At 40.7% G+C, this 19,275-nt stretch overlaps 1 protein-coding gene across 1 annotated transcript in view; it reads right to left on the minus strand.

The window, feature by feature from the left end:
* SEMA5A (semaphorin 5A) overlaps positions 1-19,275 on the minus strand; it is a 502,481-nt gene that overhangs the window by 380,390 nt on the left and 102,816 nt on the right. The window contains exon 2 of the mRNA XM_003263156.3: positions 12,761-12,857. The gene's annotated coding sequence lies outside the window, so the exon portion shown is untranslated. The remainder of the gene's footprint in view (positions 1-12,760; positions 12,858-19,275) is intronic.

The following is a 19,275-nucleotide window of genomic DNA, read 5'->3' on the forward strand; positions in this document are numbered from 1 at the left end:
CAGGCTGGAGTGCAGTGGTGCGATCTCGGCTCACTGCAAGCTCCGCCTCCCGGGTTCACGCCATTCTCTTGCCTCAGCCTCTCTGAGTAGCTGGGACTACAGGCGCCCGCCACCACGCCCGGCTAATTTTTTTTTTGTATTTTTAGTAGAGACGGGGTTTCACCGTGGTCTCGATCCCTGACCTCGTGATCCGCCCGTCTCGGCCTCCCAAAGTGCTAGGATTACAAGCATGAGCCACCGCGCCCGGCCCCATCTGAATTCTTTGCATAGCACTTACCACTGGACAATACTTTTTTTTATTTATTGTGAATGCAGTTATTGCTTATGGTCTAACTCTTTCACCAAAAATGTATGCTCCAGGAGAGCCAGGAGCCTGTCTGTCTTGCTTACGTGTATATCGCCAGTGCCTAAAACCGAGGCGCTCACACTACATGTGTTCACACACACACACACACACACAAATACCTAGGGAGGAGGGAGAATGCAAGTTATTTCTCATGGTCACTTTGACCGCAATTTTCAAGAAAAACAGTCAGTGTGTGACAGCAACAGTAGAAGCACGATTTCCAATCAGACATTAATTGAAACGACCACTAGCCCTTGGTGACCCCATGTACAGGAAGAGATCTTTCAGGGACACCATTTGTTTATACAGATGTCTGTCCTTGAGGGATTTTTGTTTGAGATCAACCACCACTCATGTATTTTCTGCAAGGAAATTACACAGCGAGGGTGGGTTCCAACCCTCAAAATATTTGCTAGCTCAGTGAAATAAAACCAAAATTCCATTTGGAGAAACGTATAGCTGCTTTACTTTGCATAAATTGTAAAAATAGGTGGGTTTTATTGTTTTATAATTCTTTTCTGTAATAGTCTACCAAGAGGGATCCCTTGGGGACTTTTGGAAAATAAAAGGGGTAAAACACATGCTGCATTAAGAAGTTATATATTATCCACTGGGCTCAGCCATGCAGGAGGCCTCAGCATGACCTTGGCAAGTTTCTTAACCTCACCACACTTTGTTCACTCACCTTTAAATGGGGATAATATTAGAACCTGCATGCTTGTTGAGAAGATGAAATGGCATGCATAAAGCAGTGTCTGGGACACAGGAAGTGCTCAGATAATGTAAGCATTATGAATTATCACCAACTTATTACCAGTGCTTCAAAAAATATTTCAGATTTAGAAATGCTGGAAAATCCACATTATTAAATTTGTATTGTCGGCTAGGCGCGGTGGCTCACGCCTGTAATCCCAGCACTTTGGGAGGCTGAGGCGGGCGGATCACGAGGTCAGGAGATCGAGACCACGGTGAAATCCCATCTCTACTAAAAATACAAAAAATTAGCCTGGCGCAGTGGCAGGAGCCTGTAAGCTACTCGGGAGGCTGAGGCAGGAGAATGGCGTGAACCCGGGAGGCAGAGCTTGCAGTGAGCCAAGATCACGCCACTGCACTCCAGCCTGGGCAACAGAGCGAGACTCCGTCTCAATAAATAAATAAATAAATAAAATAAAATAAAATAAAATAAAATAAAATAAAATAAAATAAAATAAAATACATTTGTATTGTCATTGCTACATTACAAGGAACTGTTTAATGACTTGCTCTGAGCATGTTCAAGTCCTCCTTTGGCTGCAAACACAGATGACTACCGCAGGCCCACGGAGGTGACCCAGGATTAGCTACACTCTATTCTTTCTACAGTTGGGAAACTGGCATGTGCCTGAGAAAAGACAAGAAAAGCTACTCCAAATCAATAAAGTCTTCACAAATCACGCACATGTGATTAGAAATGTTCGTTCTGGGTATATCTGATCATTTAGTAATTGCTCAAGAAAACAATAATAACTTTGTGCATGATCTGCCATAAAGATGAAACATGAGCAAGAAAATAATAGTCAAAGTTAGAAAACATACAAGACACTTAATATTATAATCAGAGAACTGAGTCACACTGTCATAATTCACCTTTTTATTGTTGCTAATATTATGATGTCCCAGAAGAAACTTCCAAGACATTTACATAGACCTTTTTAACACTTGGTTTATAAAATAATATTAAAAGAATATAGTCCAGTACATAAAACAGAAAGTTATTTTAAAAAATGAAATTGGCTAGGTGCAGTGGCTCATGCCTGTAATCCCAGCACTTTAGGAGGCTGAGGCGGGTGGATCATGAGGTCAGGAGTTCAAGACCTGCCTGGCTAACATGGTGAAAACCCAGCTCTACTAAAAATATAAACATTACCCAGGCATGGTGGCAGGCGCCTGTAATCCCAGCTACTCAGAAGGGTGAACCTAGGAGGCAGAGGTTGCAGTGAGCTGAGATCCCACCACTGCTCTCCAGCCTGGGTAACAGAGCAAGACTCTGTCTCGGGGGGGAAAAAAAATGAAATCAACTCCTAGAAAATACTGCAGCAGAATGATAAAGTAAACATATAACTACATATCAAGTTATGTCAAGAAGAAAGGAATTTCAGGAAAATACACAAAAATGATAGTGACTTGGAAGAAAAGAACAGACCTGTCTATCAAAGCATATGTTGGTTCTCTGGTGATGTTTCAGCCTGAGAACTAACATAGGAAACGTGCTGTCCTTCTCCTGCTTTACTAACATTCTGCCTTCTTGGTTGGTGCATCCCTGTGCCAGGTTGATGAATACATCACATCTGCTGCTCATGGCTGGGAACAAAACCAGCAACAAGGCACAGTTATAGCTTCAGGGAGGTAAGGAAAGTGAGTGACTGTCCATACTCTGTGTGTGTGTGTGTATCCACAGTCACACATGTGTATGTAGCACCAAGTTAGTGAAAAGTTTTTATTTAAAAGGTGCTACCTAGGTTGTGGTTTTCCTCTAGTAGGTGGATCCTTGAGCAGCCTACCCCTAATTTGCCACAAATTCATAATTAAGTTACATAGCTTGTTGTTAGTATACTGTTTTACATATAGATTTCAGAGATTTTAACCCTGCCCTAGTGCACCTAATGCAGTAGGGTTTCATCCAATTATAAGGCTATCTCTATCTGTCTCTATATCTATTTATCTATCTATATATAATTTACATACATGCACTTATATAGGTAGATATTCTATCTTTCTGTTTATTCAACTCTACATATATATACGTGTGTGTGTGTGTGCGTGTATATATATATTCAACTCTATCTATCTATCTATCTATCTATCTATCTATCTATCTATCTATCCATCTATCCAATTGACCCAGAATTGTGGTCACAGCAAGGCAGATACTCTTAAACATTAGTGCTGTCCTCTGGACATGTACATCCAGATAACTGTGTTACAGGAAATACAATTTCAGTCTTCTGAGCTTGGCTCACCCCACAACCTGACAGTCATACTGTGCTGCGCTATTTTTATGTTTAATATGTACTCCTTGAAGATGATACTATGAAATTCCACTGTAACACTGACAGTATTCAAATGCTCACTTTAAGAAAGGTTAGATGCCAGGAAGGAAGTGATATTGAATCCTACAGTGCAGGAAAGCAGCTACACTGGTTTCGGTCTTGGTGCTATTTGAATACCTCACCTTCCTTTTCTGTTCTCTTCTACATCTCATAGATAACCATTAATAAGAAATGGACTTAGAAGGATCTCACAGTCTTTCCCGTCTTTGGTACACTGTTAGTGATGTTCAGTTATACTGGAAAACAGCGAAGACGATTTGAGAAAGCAATAAACTGAATGGCCCCAGATGGACAATACGGGGACAGTCTGTAATGGCTACAGCAAATATAATTATTTAATTACTATAAAATTATGCAATAAACTTCTTAAATTAAATATAGCACAATCAGAAGGCTAGAGCAGCACATTTTATCACACTCTTAAGGACCATTAGAGAAGTTATATTTTACAAAATTTCCATCTGAATCACTTCATTAAATAACATACGTATTCAGTGCTTATTATGTGCCAGAGTGTTAAGTATTGGGAAGACGGATGCAACAATCAAGCCAAGGACTTCACAGTGTGAAAAGGAAGGACTATATGTATTTACAAAATACTACAATGAATCCTACTTTAAATTGCCATCGCAGGGATGTGCACAGGAGTGTGGGGACACAGAGGGGGCATGACTTAATTCATCTGGCCATGGAGAAGGAAGAGAAAGGTTCATGGAAAATGAGACAGATTAGCTGAGAACTGGTGAACATGCAAATATCTACCCACAGAACGATGTGGGGGAAATTATGCCAAATGCATGAATCTCTGATTGGGGATGGGGAGGAAGAATCCCATTCCTCTTCTCTTAGCCAAGCTCATAGCCTTCCAGCTCTGTGTCCAAATTAGCAATAAGGTATTATTCACGCAATTCAGAAAGTCCCAGAAAAATCCATCCATCAATCCATCAACTCAACAAATAATTATTGACATCTTATTACATCTTAGTCCCTTACCTTGCCTAGGAATGGAGCAGTGAGTGAACAAAATAAGCAAAATCCCTGGCAGGGTAGAGCTTACATGAGAAGGCGGGGGCAGACGTTATATAAAATTGATAAAATATCTCATGTATCAGACAGTGCTAAGTTCTTTGGAAGAAAAGCAATAAAGCAGAGAAGGAAAATAGAGAATAGCAGGGAGACTTTCCATTTTAATCATTTGATCAGGAATATCTCCTGAGAAGGTAAGAGTTGAATAAACTTGAAGTAGGCCAAGGAGCGATCTTCAGGGATCTTCGGGTAAAGAGTGCTGCAGGCACAGAAAGGAGTCAGAATGAAAACACTGAGCAAGGAATGTGGCTGCTCTGTTCCAGGGAGAGGAAGGAGGCCAGTGAAGCTGAAGCTGGTGCTTGGGAGAAAAAGATAGAGAAGAGAGAGGATGAGGACAAAGAAGGGACCCGTGGTGCCTGGCGGGCCAAGTGAGGAAGCTGGCTTTCCATCTGAATAAGGCAGCAGCTGCTGGAGGATTCTGAGCAGAGAGGCTGTCTGGTCATTGCGTGGAGAAAAGACCACAGAGGCCCAAGAGCAGAAGCAGCGAGACGGCCGGAAGACCTGAGCACTCACGGGGACCAAGTTGCTGGGAGCTTAGCTGAGGCAGGGAGCAGTGAAGGTGCTGACAACTGGTAAGATATTGGATAGATGTTGAACAAAAAACCAATAACAATAAGATTTGTTGACAGCTGGGATGTGGGGTGACAGAGAAAGAGAATAATCAAGTATTATTCCAACTGTTTCAGCCTGAGCAAGTGGAAGACTGGACTTCCCATTAATAAAATGAGGAACTCTACAGAAGGACATGACTAGGGGTTGTGGGGAGAAAAGAGCTCAGTTTGGACATGGTTAATTTGAAGACATAAATTAGACATCGAGTTGTGAGGTTAAATAGGAAGTTGAGTATATAAATAATTCTGGAGCTTAGGGATAGGTTTTGGCTGAAGATAGACATGTGGGAGTAATTAGTGTGCAAATGATACTAAAGCCATGAGACTGGAAGAGATTGCTAAACGGTGAGAATGGTGGGAAAAGAGACAAGGTACAGACACTGAACCTTATGGGACTCCAGTGCTTGGATGGCAGGGAGATGACCATTTGAGGCTAAGTTACAAAGGCCAGAGATATGAGGTCAGGCCAGGGAAATGGAGCATCCTAAAGCCAAGTAGAGAAAGTATGTGAAGGAGGTGGGAGGGGTTGATGGTATAAAAGCTGCTAACTGTTGAGTATGATGATGACTGAGCCTCGACTGCTGGATGTAGCAACATGGTGGTGATGGGTGATCTTGACTAGGCAGTGCTGAAGGAATGACTGAGGGAACAGACTGGGCTCAAAAGGAAATAAAAAGGCAGAAATGGAGGACAACAAGTACAGGCACATACTTTAAACAAAGTTTTTTTCTTTTTTTTAGCAAAGAGGAGATAAATGTATTATAACTAAAGAGAAAATTAGAGGCCACAGGTCAAATTTTCTTAAGATGATAGATGTTTCCATTCCTATTGGAAAAAAAATAAACAGCATAGAGGGAAAAATAAAAGCTGATTATGTAGAAAAGAAAGGAAATAACTGCTTAAGTACTGTAGGAGCAAAGGAATGGGATATAGTTTGGCCAAACTAGGGTTAAGAGTTTCCATCAGAATTAATCAGAGTGTCCACTAGCTGGGATATTGTGATTGGCCCACTTGGGTAGGTACCTCACCTTCAAAACATCACTGTAGTAAGGAGGTGGCCTGCAATGGAGAAAAGAGGAACAGTTCTCAAAAAGTATGTGGGCCCTGAGCTGTGATAAGGGTACCCCAATTTATATGTACTAAAAAAAATCTGAGCTACAGTAAACAACTTAGATCAACCCACTGAATTCCCCAGCACTGGAAATGTAAGTGCACTATTCTTAGATACTGTTATATGAAAATGTGGTGGTATTTACTTCCCAGAATCTCCCAACCAACTTCCCAACCTTTGCTTTTTCTGCTTTGGTTTAACCAATAGTGGTTACTGCTCAGGCTTTAAACAAAAACAAATGAAGCAAAATGACTCTGATTTCTTTGTGGCCTCGGAGGCTCAAAAAGACACAAACACACACGAAACCCCCATTAGCTTTCCTAGATGAAGCATGAACTGATTAGGTTTGCAGCCCTGCAGCTACAGAGGCCTCTCCAATACTCTGATCTGGAAACCACAGGGCAAGAAAATCCCCAAAGTCCCATGAAATCCAAAGATCCAAACATGGGGTCATTTCTATGCCCTCAGGAAAGTTCTGCCAAAACAAAGATCTTACACACAGTGTAATTGAGAGGGCAGTATCCTTAACGTGCACATGTAAATCTTCAAATCCAAGCAATTAACCCCACACACATCTGCCCCTCTAATGGGTGTCTGAGAATAAACAGCACATGTCAATCCCTCCCAGCCTCACTCAGTCACGAAACTAAGAAAAGAAAATGAATTCTGAACTTCACCACACAGCTGTGATTCACAAATATTTACAGTAGCCATAAAGCTGGTGACCTTCAGGAAGATAACACACTTGGCAGACATTCATTCACCTAAACAAAAGAGGGGAAAAGGCCTAAATCTCAAACAGCAGAGAACAGAGAGAGAGGCAAGATTTCCCAAGTTCCATAATGGGGAATTTCAATGCATTCTAATGGAGATAATGGAAGCTGACAATTCTGGCAGTGAACTTTGGTAAGCGGAGTGAAATGCTTGTGACAAAACAGATCGGCTCTGCACGGACCTTTCTGGATTGCCTCACAGAGATTTTGCATCAGGCTGACTACACAATCAGATGGGACTCAGGAGTGGTGTCTACAGCCCTGTATTTCTGACATTATTAAGAATGACAGGCTAAACCTTTATCCAAATTACAACCACTCAGCATGTTTAAGCAAGTGTGTACCTTGCATCAACGATATACATAGAGATGCCCTGAAAATATCACAAAATTCCTATCAGGAAAGTGGCACCAAAAGAAACACTGTCAGCAACTCAGCAGGCACTTTTTTTTTCATATTTAGTCTCTTTGTCTAGTTTAAACCCCTCATTACCTATTATCACACCCAAACCTATGTCTTCTCACTTTCCTTATTTTATAGCCAAGAAATCCAACAAAATCAAGAAAAGTAAAGACTGAGAGCTGAGTCTTGGTCCGATCTGTCCACAGTCAGGTGCTTATCAATCTCAAAAAGCAAGATCTAGATTCAATCTTTTGGAACTCCTGCCCTTAACATTATTGTATGCACATCACAACAAATTAATATTTTACATCAGTGCTCGAGACTGCACAAACGAGGACATCTTATTTGTGATTTGACCAGCCTTAACTTGGTCTTTGATACCCACCATATGTGATTTGACCAGCCTTAACTTGGTCTTCGATACCCACCATGTAACATTTAATGCAAACACCTTAAGTTAGGTAGAAGAATGAGCCAAGAAGCAAAGAACTGTGATCAGGATTTAATCATGGTTAATGTAATGGGTTAAGTTCTATAAAATTTTTAAAAAATGAAACATAGTTGTTAAACTATAGGCATAGGTTGTATAAAATCTTAAAATAGAAAGTTACCTTCTCCCTAACAAAGAAGAATGAATAAAAGAATGAGAAAATGTAAGTTGTCTGGTTCTAAACTAGGTCTCTATTTGTAGAAAGGAGAAATGCGTATCTGGGACTTTCTGCCACTTGTACAAATATTGTCCGAACATCCACAATAAATTAAAATTGGGGATCGATTTTTTTCATTAAGGACAAAGAAAGGCAGAATAAAACATTGAGAAGATTTTAAAAAGCAAAACTATATTTTAAATATCTGTTCCTGAATTAAACAGTTAAATATTTTTAATAAGATCAGAAGAAAGTAAAGAATTTTTTGTTCCTTTTTTTTACTATTCCCATTTTATAGATGAAAATGTTTTGTTTAATTCCTAAGCACTGATTAAAATCATTATCAAGAAAAAATCTGACATCACTAAAATAAACTTATTTAAATTTAAAAGGATAAAGCAAACAAGCAAATGAAATAGGGGAAAAAACAGTGACAAATAATGAGTTAATATTCTTAAGTCTTAAAATCTGAGAAAAATGTTGAGTCTCTATAGCTAAACAGTTATAAAATCTGGACAAATAATTCTCACACACGTTTGTCTGTCTCTGTCTCTCTCTCTCTCCCCTCCCCCTTCCCTCCCTCCTTCTTTCCTCCTTTCTCTCTCACCTCTTTCAGAGTAATGCCTACTTATCACTTGAAAAAAAATTAGCAAAGTAACACAATGAGTAAAAAGTAAAACATATAAAAAAAGAATATTATCAAATTGACCAAAACAATTAATAATAATACTCAAAGTTTTTGAGTAATGATACTCATATTTGTTTTGGCAAAATAAATTCTCCAGCATATAAATGAAGTATAAATATCTACAATACTTCTATAAAGCCAACTGGCAGATTTTTAAGACTCGCTGGGTTTTATGTAGTACATCAACTATAGCTCTTCTGAGCTAATGAATTAACCCTCAATTAAAAGAAAGGATTACAATAACAATTGCTATTGTTTTTAAAGCATGTACTTCATGCACCAAATACAGTGGCCTGCACAAAGTGAGAAAGTAGGATTGGAACGCAGGTGTATGAAATCTTCCATCACCCTTTTCATGTTCATTTCAGCATGGTCTATGACTTTTGTGAACCGGAAGCAACATATGTTCTGCAAAACAGAGCAGGAAATGACATTACAGTGCCTTTACACGATAGAATATTACATATACATTAAAATAAGGTTTTTTTCTTCAATTTGCAATAATATGAGAAAGTATGTAGATGCAAAAAAGCAGTATGCAGAATTTTATGTATAGTATTAACTCTTTAAACTGCTTATCAAAAATATTCCATAAAAGACTACATTAAATGCTGTCTGTGATTGTCCTCGATAGAGGCATTATAGTTGAATTTTCCTCTTCTTTTATATATTTTCAGTAATGAGCATTCACTACATTAATGCACTTTAAAAATTTTTTTAATTGTAAAAATAATAATACTCCTGAAAATCTTACTGACCACATGGATGATAAAATGCAAACACCTGTACTCCAGAGATAATCTCTGTTTAGAGTTTGGTATATATTAATATATATTCTAGGAGACTTTATAATACACATGAACTTGTGCATAGAGATTGTGTGAGTCTGTGTTTATTTTTAAGATGAATGGGATTATATTAAAGATATTATTCTGCAATTTGCTTTTTCAGTTAATAAGGAATCAAGGATAGTTTTCCATTACTTTTATGGTCAGAATTTTATTTTTTATATCATTGCTATTAAGGTGAAGCACACTTTGCCATGGCACATGGAATAAGTACCAGGGCCAGTGGCTCCTTGACAAAGGCATGTCTCCAAAACTTCCACTGTATTATCAGGCTCTTGAGTTTGCTGCAATTATAGATTTCTAAGAATGCATGAATGAATGAGTACAATAGTTCCTTGCTTAAATTGCTTAAAGAAACACAAATTAATTGGCCTTTCAATTTTCTTTGCCCATCTTTGTAAATGGTATAGTAGAGTCAAATATGCCTTTAAGTATCATAAGTATCCTTTTGTAATAAAAAAGTAAAATTTAAAAAAATCATACCACAATTTATTTATGTGGCAAAGGGTATTGCCATGTTATTTCATGATTTAACTATGTCAATCCTGTTCAAACTCCATCTTTGCTCATAATAAAAGAGGGATATTCAAGACCAGAACATTCTTGCTCAACATAATTATCAGACAGCCCAAGATAATTGCATGTTTACCCTAATATATATAAAAGGCAGCATGTATAAGGGTGCAAACTAACAGTGTCACATTTAGAAACTATATAAAAACCAAAGTAGGAAATACCACCTAAACTTATTTCATAAATGAGTTATATATACCAGCTTAACAAAATATCAAGAAAATAATATTTATCAGGCCCTAATTCAAGCAAAGCTGTAATTTAGGTGGGACTTAGACTAATACATTTGTGGCATATAGATTATGTCAAACAATAGAACATCAACTGTCCTTATTCTAAGGGGTAAGGTTTGCAGTTACAATAGACTTCATTAAAATTTGCTTATAATTAAAATCCAAGCATCCAAGATAAATTGCATTGCGGGACTAATACCTACTGTCCACTGAAACACTCTCATTCATTATACTATGAGGTCTTCAGCAGTGTAAGGATCATGTTAATCATAGCTCAGAAAGCTGCTTAGCCTGGAGGCCAAATCCAGCCTGCCACCTGTCTTTGTAATAAAGTTTTATTGTAACACAGCCATGCCCATTCACTTACATACCTATGACTGCTTTCATACTGCAACGGCAGAGTGATGCAACAGAGACTCTATGGCCTGTAAGCGCTAAAATGTTTTCTCACGCTTTTTAGAAAACGTTCGCCAATTCTCGATTTAGATTACTGTTTGAAAAACTGATTTCTTAATATTTGTTCTGAGCTTCTCTGTACGGGTCTGAGTAATTCCAGTAAGGAATAAAAAATAATGTATAACTGTTCTTATTCTAGGGAGGCATTGTTAGTGCTAAAAAGGCAGCTTTGTGTAAAGGTTAAGAAGATAGAATCAAATCCCAGCTCTGCCTCTGACTCACTGCAATTCTCAGGCAGATTACTTAAGCTCTCTGTGCCTCAATTTCCTCATCTTTAAAACAGTGACCCAAGAATACGATCCTGAAAGGGTTGTTATGAGAATTGAAAACATCTCACTCAGCACAGGGCCTGGCACACAATGAGGACTTACATTAGCTAATAACTCTTCCTATCATATATCATGATGACCACTGACCATCCAAAGCAAGCCAACACAGGCTCCATGTGGTCGTTCTTCCAGCTCTCAGGTGCTGTGGTTCTCCATGGGGGAGGGAACGGGAGGTTCCGGTTAAGACACTATGTGAACCTGAATCTACGTGGGCTGGAGAAAGATACAAAATGCAGACCTCCATTTCTTCTTCTGCAAAACGTAAGGAAGACATAGGAGAACCTCTCGTCTCAGCTGAGCACATCTACACATCTATACAGAGGGCCCAGCTCTAAGACCCATTTAGCCTCCTTCCTCATAGAAGAAGCCAGGGACTGGGAACTCATAATCCAAGAGCAGGAATGGTCACCAATTATTCAGAAAATCTCTGGATTATCTAAAATCAGCAAAGTGTTTTGTGAATGGGGAAAAAATATAAGCCTGTCCACAATGAGATGGTAATTTAGTTAGGGAGAAAAATAAATAAGTTAATAAACAATGGTAGTGTCTTTGCAGTGACTAGTATATGGAATGAAATTGTCACTTTACTTGTTCCTCCCCTACACGACTAGTCCTCTATCCCCCTTCACCCCTTCCTCTCTTCTAGTCTCCCCAGAAGGTAGCAACACCTAGGTCTAAAGTGCTTAAGAAAGGCTCCTGTGAAGCCAGCATTTCTGAGCCAGCCTTTGGAAGATCCAAACAAGCACAATTGGTGGTGGGAACAGATCATTGTGAAGAGGGGGTCAGTCCCTACACTGTCCCAGGGCCACAGGAAGGAGGAAATTGTGTGGAGGCCTGACTGGGAAGATCCCTGAGAGTATCACGAGAGGTTTAGGGCTTACCCAGCAGGTGCAGGGGACTGCAGAAGGTCCCAGGACAGGAAATGAGATGACAGTGGTATGCACTGCAAATAAGTGGGGGGCAGAGCACAGAGGTAACTGCAGGAGACAAAACCAAAACCCGGTAGGCAGTCACACTGGGGCGCAGAAGACGCTAAGAAGCATCTAAGCTGTTTCACGTCTTCAGGTTCCTGAGTGATGTAGCGGTGGCACACGCCCACAATTGTTTTACTTGAAAAATTTCTGTACCTGAAAGCTTGCTCATTAACTCTCATTTTTTTTTCTTTTCTTCTTTTCTTCTTTTTTCTCTGAGATGAAGTCTTGCTCTGTCGCCCAGGCTGGAGTGCAGTGGTGCAATCTCAGCTCACTGCAAACTCTGCCTGCTGGGTTCAAGCGATTCTCATGGCTCAGCCTCCCAAGTAGCTGGGATTATAGGCACGCGCCACCATACCAGACTAACTTTTGTATTTTTAGTAGAGTTGGAATTTCACCATGTTGGCCAGGCTGGAACTCCTGACCTTAGGTGATCGGCCTGCCTCGGCCTCCCAAAATGCTGGGATTACAAGTGTGAGCCACCACGCCCAGCCTACTCTCATTTTTAATAACAGAAGTAAAGCTCACAAGCTGTCAAAATATTTCAATCTGTAATTTTTTTGGTTTCTTCACTTCCCATTTAGATGTCTCACTTACCAAGGAGAGAGAGGATGGAGGCCGCGTTTCCTCAGTCATGAATCACACTGACTCCACAGCCACGTGGGCACTCCAGCCCAAGTCTCACACACCAACACTTCAAAAAAGAAAATAGAGAGATCCTGTCAACCCATTTTAAAAGACGATGTGGTCATTGGTCATGAGTTCTATGAAGTTCCATTAAAGCCCTGAACAATCAGAGCACCGTGGCACAGGCCAGCTTGGCATCACAATCGTGCTACCCTACTTCAGGATCATGTGCACTAATGGATTCTTTTTCTTCAGAAAAGGAGAAATAAACATTTAAATGCTGTTAACAGATGAAATAACTCTCATGAAACATCCAAAAGAACCATTATTTCAAAATTATCTTAAGCAGTCTGAAATTATCTAAAGCAGTCTGAAAATGAAATTAAGATTTATTATATGAATTTATCCATTCCATGATGACTCATTCCATTTTTGGGAACACATGGTACCTTATACAATGCATTTCAAAGACAGAAAATAAAGGCAGTAGCACAAGCTCTGCTAGAGATTTGAGTTTGTATTTTTATTTACATATTAATTTATTAGGTGCACAATTATGAGGCTTTATAGGAAAAAGAATGATACATTGTGAAAAACAAGCCACTTTACCAAAATCAAGTAAAGCTGTCCAATCTTGTCATTCAATTTAATATACAAAAATCCTGAAGATTTGATATTGTCATTGGATGGAAAGATGACCACAAACCGCTAGCCTCCCTAGAAACATATATGCCAGGAGCTGAAAATTGAGGTGACTTTCCATCTATGATGCATAGGAGAAATGTGTTCATCACCAGTGAAGGACGCCTGTGACTTCAAATACTGCATTTCAGGGCTCATGCTTTTTTCTGTTCTCTTCATTCATCGGGTTTCTCTCTACACTTCCCAGGTGGCAGCTTCTGGCTGCTATAAATGTGAAACACCCTGACATTCTTCCTCCCCACCCTGACGAAGGGAAAATGGAAGAAAGAACTTCCCAGAACATTCTGGCTGTCTCTCTAGGCAGTGATTCCCACACGGTCAGCTTCAGTCATGATCCAAGGCCATCTGCCTGCAGAAAATGAACTGAACGACAGCAGCTGGAAATTTATAAAATTTTATACCTGCTGAAGTGCCATTTCGGAAGCCCTAGGGTTCAGAGGCCAGGGAACAGGACAAGGTGGCACTGCCTCTCCATGAGTCTCCCTTCCTCCAGGTTGGGCCTTTGGTATATTCATGGGAAGCAAGGGGGTGACTCAGGGCAACACACTGGGACATGCCTGCCTGAGATGCCTCAGCAGCCCAGGCACCCTCACATTGTGCAGCACGGCCAACCCTCCAGTCCCAGCAGAGTCCTCGAAAGACCGCGACATCATCCTTTGGACAGGACAAGGTGCAGATGCAAATCCTTGAAGCCAAAAGAGGAGCCAGGGAAGCACACTCAGTCTCAGAAATATTCCTCAGAGTGGCCAATTTCTTTTTCATGACATCACTAATATCACCTTTGGGTGTGGCAACAAAATATGTTAGTTGAAACTTCTTTATTAAATGGCACGTTTGAATACACAAGCTTCCTCTCTCCAGTCCTAAAATCTGTTTTACAACAATTATTACGAAAATGTCCTTGTAGTTGTTTAGATCTGAGTTGAAATTTAAGTAATAAAGTTTGACAGATCCTCTGGTTACTGCCATGAATAGCTGGCAATTTCTGTAAGTTCCCATGTCTCAGAACTACATTAAAAACAGGGCTAATAGGTCTCCTGCCTCCCCTAGTGAGGTCACAAATGAGCTGATGTGACCCCTCAGCTGGACAGCAAAACCACACCTGCAGAATATGGGTCAGTCTCTTAAATGACAGAGAGACTGGGGCCAAAAAGAATATTGTAAGAATTCACAACCAGAGAGCAAATACTGCAGGAAGAAGACGTCCCTGCCGAATCCAGCATGGACAGCCCACAGCCTGGACTGCCAGACAGTCCTGGTCCAACCAACAGACTCCAAAACCCAGCCCCTTCCTTGTGGAAAAGCAATACCCACAGGACAGAGCTCTCTTGGCTTGGGGTAAAACACAGCTTCCTACAGAATTTGATGTCTAAACAGGAAATCAGTTCCAGCAGCAGGATTCAAGGGTGTCCACCCGAAAGGGTTGTTGCTGTGCCTGTGTTTACATAAATGGTGAAAAAGATATTTTACCAGCCTGGTGCTTGTCGGCCAAGTGAGCAGTATCGGGACTTTCTACTGAGGGTCAGCCCTTGTCTGGGGAAGACAGGGTGTTCACCAAGACACCCATGTGTGCCTGGGAGCATGCACCCAGGAGCAGAAACAACAGTGACAAAGCAGAGGCCTTGAGTTGGAGCCAAGCTAGAGGAACAGACAACGATTCTTGCAGGTCCAGAAGCAGAGCCCCCGCGTCCTCTCCCAGCAAGGTCATAAATTAGCCAATGCATTAATCATAAATCACTGACATATTTTCTAGAAAACTGAGAAGAAAGTCAAAAGGTAAAGAAACTACAAAGCCCCAGAGGCTCACTCCAGACTGGAAGTTGGAAAATTTTTAAGTGACAATTAACTACCCATTTAATAAGAAACTGCTTATTTTTTATAAACATAGAAATTTCTCTATTTGACTCAATTCCATATTATTCTTATTCTTTTCTCTTTTAGCTTATCATTAACCTTGGTACAAACAACCTCTGAAATCCTCTGAGTCATAATTTTCAGAGTTCTGCCTCTTAAAAAATGCCACCATGAACATATATGTGCAGAACTATCTTGACAACACTTTTGATTTACAAACAGTAACTCTTTCCCAGAAGTTTTGCCCCGTGGCCACCTACGCTCTTCAAATTGTCTCTAAATGGAACTACATGAAGAAGATTTAATATCAATTATAACTTACTAAGTGCTCATCAACACATGACTTTCTGCTAAAATATGCAACCTTTTCCCTGCCCAACTTACTCAGAATGAGGTAAGATGTAGACTTAAACATTATTTTGGAGACCAAAGGTGAGCTGAGTGGTAGCCTTTATCCTGCAGATACATGACAGAAATTAACATTCCAGGCCAGTCTTATGAGCTGAATTTATAAACTGTACAACAGTAAGATTACACTGGAAATAAAAATGGACAAGACCACCTGGCATCAGAAAGTTTAGTGGAGTGATGAAAAGAAACCCTAAAAGATACAGGTTCAAGAAACCTAAGAACTGTTGAGCTGGCATTTCCCAAAGGCAAGAATTAGACCAGTGGCCATGGCATTTAATTGACAGGCCTCTCATCATCAGTCCCTCAGTTAATCACCATGCACAGCACAGCCCCATGGCCACACATGGTGGATGCTTAGAAGAAAAAACAAGAACCTATTACACTCTCAGGAGCTCTCTATACGATTTTTCTGCTAAGTAGTTCAGTATATACTATGAATTGGAGGAAAGAGAAGTTACTTATAGGCAGAAGAGCCAAGGAAAAGATTTCTGAAAACGGGAAATGTGATGTGGGCTCCGAGGGATGAGGAGGAGATAAAGAGGATATTAAAAGAGACGGTGAAGTAAGTTTTAGTGGGTGCATTGCAGGTGAAACAAACAGTAGATGAGGGAGGAACAGCTAAAAACCATCAGGTATAAGAGAAGAGCCATTTAGGCCAGCACCATGGTGAATTAAAGCATGAGTTCCTGGTACCACCCCTGGAGTTGGGTGGAAACCCCACCACAGAGCCCACCAAGATAAGAGTTTGCAGGAGTGCAAACTGAACGAGATAGGTGCAAAAAAAGCGATTCCACAAAGGTAAAAATCTGGACTGCAAAGCCACGAGAATCACAGACAGAAAGCTGGCCTCATGCTCAAGTCCCTGGAGGAAGACAAGGAAGTAAACAGGAGGGTGGATTCCAGGTGGGAGGCCAAGGAGCAGGGAGGGTGGCATCAGGAGGGTGTGGAGGCAGCCAGCATCGGCTAGCAGGAGCATGTGCCACGATGACTACCTGCAAGATCACTCACATGCAAGGGCATGGAGAGCTCAAAAGAGCCACTTCAGACAGCTAACAGTGGGAAAAGTAGATGACACACAGATTGTAGGGAATGTTAACATGAGAAAGAGATGAGACTTCATCCAAAGGAAGGCAGAGTCACTGAAGGTTCAGTGGGATGTCAGGATGAGCAAACTTTGGGAGGGTGAATATGGCAGCTCTGCAGAGGTTGCACAAGACAAGAAGGGGAGAAACTGGGGTAAAAAGCTGCCACCAGAGAACTACAGGTATGAGGAGAATTGCAGTGAAGGATGAACCTGGCCCTTGCCAAGCAAAGGACTTGCCCTTGCCAAGTTCCTGGGAAGTCACCTCTAAGACCTTAGAATGTCCTGCCTGATGAGAGACTTTGTTTTGGGGGGGCTTTAGGCCACACAGATAGTCTAGGCTAACTATGTGGTTAATGGCTGAGGGCTTGGGCCTCCCTGGATTAGTCTGGCCATGTCTATGTGGTCAATTCTCAATAAAAACTCAGGACACCGAGGCTCAGGTGAAGTCGCCTGGTTGGCAACACCCCATGGTATGTTGTCATACATCCTTGTGGGGGAAGAAGCACTGTCCATGTGTCTTCACTGGAAAGAGACCATCAGAAGCTCGTGGGCAGCCTCTCCTGGACTCCAGCTATGCACCTTTTCCACAGCTGGAGTGTAAAGGGTACTGCTGTACCCTTTGACTGAGATCAACCATAATCACTAATACAACAGGTTTTATACATTCCTAGAGTTCTTCAAGCAGATCACTGATCCTGAGGGTGGCCATGAGCCACATGGCAAACACAGTCAGGGGACCCCACGAGGCCCACTAAGTGTGCAGCTTGGGCCCTAAACATCAACACTTAAAACCCAGGCATAACAAATGGCATATCGCATTGGAATTATTCACAAAGAAAATATATTCCACATTCCCAGAAATATATTAACTATCTAAATAGATTTTAAAATATGCTAAATAGACAAAACGTCACAGTCCATTTTTGCAAAGAATCACTTATATAGAAACATCAGTCTATATAAGTGTACTTACTGAGGAATGAATGTTCTTGACTTTAGGGCAATAACCTAAATGATGACAATCAGAATTTTCTCAGTAGGAATGAAAATACAAAATGAGTAAAGGACATTATTTTTGGAAGTGCCTTCATCCAATGCCAACTGGTTTGATTGACAGGAACTATGTGGAGAACCCAGCACTCAGATGTGGGCTGTGGGATAATGAAATGCCATTCACTCTGGTTATATGCACTACAACTCTTTCTGTCACTGTCCCTAGCCTGGGCGTCCAGGCTTCCATGAGGTCACCTCTGACAGCCTCTGTCACTTGTTCCACATAGGTGGTCTCCACACAAATGTGCTTGGATAAATCAACAATGGACATTTAGGATAATAATGTCCCTTGAAAGAATAGTGATCTCCGTGGCTGGGGGTCCTTGGAAACCCCAGCCACTCAAGAAAACAAAGAGTGGGTGACAGGAACAGAGAACAAGGCTTTGAGGCAAAAGTAATAGGGAAGAAAGCAGAGAGAGGGCAGGGGGAAGGAAGAGCAAGAGAAAAGGAAGAGGGGGAAGAAAAATACACTAGAAGCAGCTACAGGGATAACAGGATGTCCTGAAATGGTGCAGCCTACTGAAAAATATGATATAATCTATCATTATAAAATGGACCTTTATTGTTTCCTTCAACTTTTGTTAAAATAAAATTTATGGAAAACTGAGGTTTACAACATGATGTAATGCATGACATATAGATAGTAAAATGGTTATTATAGTGAAGCAAATTAACGTATTTATCATCTCACATAGTCACATTTTTTGAGGTGAGAGCAGCTAAAATCTACTTATTTCACAGAAGTTCTAAATACCATATATGGTTCTCATGCCTGCATTAGTATCTTTGAAGGATACAAATAACAGCAATGTCAGCTTCAGGCACAAGGGAGGAAGGCCAGTTCCTGGCCATTCCCTTCCACTGGCAGAACGTCTGCTGCCAGCTACCACCACATTCCTGAGAAAATATTCCAGCATTCAAGGAAGCAATTTGAAAAGGAAAAGCAAAATGCACGAAAGCTTGAGGTGATGAACAAATTGTAGGATGAAGGCAGCAGCCAGCCCCAACCACTCTTACCATGGTCCAAGGAGCAGCCGCATACCCCACCCCTTCTCTCCTCTACCGGCCAGCACTGGCTGGGGTCAGAGGCTGGTCCATGGAGCAAGTACATAGAGACTCCCAAATATGAGATTGCTGGCCACTTTACATTCAAGACAGGGTCAGGACTCAAATGAAAAATGGTATAATTTTTAAAGATAGATCTCTGGATTTGTTCAGTATCACCACTTAAATTTTTTTTTAATTTTTTTTTATTTCCATAGGTTATTGGGGAAAAGGTGGTGTTTGGTTACATGAGTAAGTTCTTTTGTGGTGATTTGTAAGACCTTGGTGCACCCATTACCCAAGCAGTATACACTGCAACCTATTTGTAGTCTTTTGT

This window comes from Nomascus leucogenys, chromosome 6, assembly GCF_006542625.1.
Source record: "Nomascus leucogenys isolate Asia chromosome 6, Asia_NLE_v1, whole genome shotgun sequence".
Lineage (NCBI taxonomy): Eukaryota > Metazoa > Chordata > Mammalia > Primates > Hylobatidae > Nomascus > Nomascus leucogenys.